Below are 3,056 nucleotides of genomic sequence, written 5' to 3'. Positions count from 1 at the left end.
CCTATGTTCAATTACCCTCTCCCATAATTTTAAAGTATGACACATCAACTTAATTCCTCTATAATTTGCACACTCTTATGCATCCTCTTTATTCTTAAAAATGGGGACCAGAATACTCTTCCTTCACTCCTCAGGCATCTTTTTAGTTTTTAAAATAATATTAAAGAGTTTAGTAAGCCAAGAAACTCCCAAATCTCCCAAATATTTCCACACTTCAGCTGGGATATCATCAGGTCCTACAGACTTTCCACCCTTTATTTTCTTTAAAGCCTCCTCAACTTCTTTTTTGCTAATGCGACAGTAAAAATGAAACGTTTTATTATTATTCACGATATTAAAATCACTAAGGTCGATCTTATTTTCAGAAACTTCATTAAAAAGTTTATCAAAGTAACTCACCCACCTATGTTGAATATCTTTTTCTAAGAAAAATACTTTTTGATTTTCATCTTTAATACACTTTACTTGAGTTAAATATTTACTTTTCTTTTCTCTTTGTTTGGCTAGTTTATATATATATATTTTTCACCCTCCTTAGTATCTAATCTATTATAAAGATCATTAAAAGCAAAATTTTTAGCGTCACAGATTGTGTTTTTAGACTCCCTGCGGGCCGTTTGATATTTTTCCCAGTCCTCTAAGCTGTTACATTTAAACCAATTTTTATAACATAACTTCTTATATTTTATCTTTTCTTGCACGTTATTATTCCACCACCAACTATTTTTATTTGTAAATACTTTTTCTTTTGATTCTCCAAACACATCTTTTGCTACTTGATTAATAGTGATAACTTGATTAATTTGGAAATACTTGATTAATAGAGAACGAAAGAGGAGAAAAATATTTTCACATAGACTCATGAGGAGCTCCTAAAAGTTGCAGTAGTAGTTATATTCATCATAATAATGACTATTTGTTTAGTTATTTGGCTTCAAAGATGCCACAAAACATAAATTTCTATACGGAATTTGTAAAACTATAAACAAAATAACTCAATTTTTATCGTCATCAATCATGTAGGTATGCATTTTTAACCATTTGTAATGAGTGGGAGGAGATTTGTACTGGCTTTGTAAAGTTTCACTTGGCTCTGCATATATTTTTGCGTTAAATTTTTAAATGGAAACGCAGTGTGATAATTTTATGTTATTGATCTGACATTTTTGTAAGCACAAACGATCAATTAAGGCTAATTTATAGGCTCTTTAATATCTTTCTTCAATATCAATAATTTGAATTGAGGAAACCTGCACCAACACGTGAAGAACCCATTGTTATATCAATCTAGAAAGTCATAGATCGTGATTCAAATAGTGAAAGCCTTCTGTAAGTTATGGTGAGTATCACACTTGCCATTGCCTAAGCAGTGAGAGCAAAACGGGTTGTTGTGACCAGAACAAGTGAGGAAATGGTTTGGTTGCAATGACCAGAACAAGTGAGGAGATGGTTCGGTTGCAATGGTTCTTAGATAAATTAGTCAAAAGTATAGGAAAATTACATTAGAATATAACTATTAGACTGTTGTTTATCTAACAAAGAAACTGATTTATTATGCATGAACAAAAAACATTCGGGTTAAAAGCACGACATTTAGTTAGCTTTGGGAGAGGGTATTTCAACATGTGAGAATATTCTTGGGAGCTTAAATCAAGCTAATATGTTCACAAAGACTATTCTGATCAACAAATTGGAATTGTATACAACTTAGTTAAACTTCCTTACTAAGGCAATGGAGACATGATGATTGATTAAACTTCAAGTCGCAACATAATTTTTTTTTCCCTAAGAAAAAATTGAGCTACACAGACTTAGACCGACTAGGTTTTAAAGGGGGCAAAGCTTCTGAAAGGGTAGCAATATTAGTTATTATTTTGATCAAAAGTGTCTTTAAGAATTTTATTGTATTTTTTGGTATCTTAAAGTTCTCTTTTTCTTATTTCTAGCATTAGGAATACCATTTTGTCAGCTCTAAATTTTCCACTTTTAATAACTTTCAATCGTGGCAACATAATGTAGCCCTTGATTAAGTGATATGAAATTATCTAAACAAAAAGTTTTGGGCTCGTTTGGTAAAACTCAAATTCTCCTTGATAGCAAGGGTACTCTTGCTAAGGACGGTTAAATTCTAAACTCCACAGCTCAATCATGATTGGGCTGCATTACAGTTTATAGAGCCTCTTTAACAAGATAAAAATTTGCCATGTTGATATGAGAGAAATCAATTCAACTTCATTAAGAGGATTTATCAGTAGAAACATAGGATCATATAAATTATATTAATTTTCTTGTAATCCATGACTGAAATCGTCAGTTGAATACGTATTCATAATTTGAAAAGAGAAAACATCCAGGATTCAAACCTGTAAGATAATTCATAATAAATGCAGCAAATATAATTGAATGTTTAAAATTTTCATGTGGAAGCTACATCATTATTGCCCACATAGCTCCTCTTAAGTTTTGAAAATAAGAGTTACTTTTCTAAACATAAAAGCCTACACATACACACCTTGATTTAAATAATTGCAGAAAGAATTTCCAAACAAAAAAGAAAGCAAGATTGGGCATACCCATTATCAGCAATCATTGCTAAATATTATATCAAACCACTATTATTAGGGTAATTTCAGTATTTCAGTATATCAAAATGAAAGCAAAAAATGCAATGAAAGAGATACAGATTCGGTTATTTGAAAACAATCCCTTACCAACTTATTCTTTTTTAGAGGTAGAAAACAGCAAGGAGAGTGGTGTCACAGGTGCGAGTGCCATCACATGTATGCTAAGAGCTGAGATTAAGCTAGCTCAGGCTTAGCTAGTTCAAAACTAGTTTTGCTTGAAATTGGCTCATATCCGAAATTGCTCGTGAACAGTATGTCATCAAAATTTAGCTAGTTTCCGCTAAAAATTGGCTTGTTTAAATTAAAAAAAAAAAACATAGAATGTTAAATTTGAACCTACACCATTCCTATGCAATAAAAAGCATAGAACCACATGACCACGTCATGATTTATGTATGTATGTGTATATATATATATATATATATATATATA

The sequence above is a fragment of the Phalaenopsis equestris genome, unplaced genomic scaffold (genome assembly GCF_001263595.1).
Source record: "Phalaenopsis equestris unplaced genomic scaffold, ASM126359v1 Scaffold000814, whole genome shotgun sequence".
NCBI lineage: Eukaryota > Viridiplantae > Streptophyta > Magnoliopsida > Asparagales > Orchidaceae > Phalaenopsis > Phalaenopsis equestris.
This window is presented reverse-complemented; position numbering follows the sequence as displayed.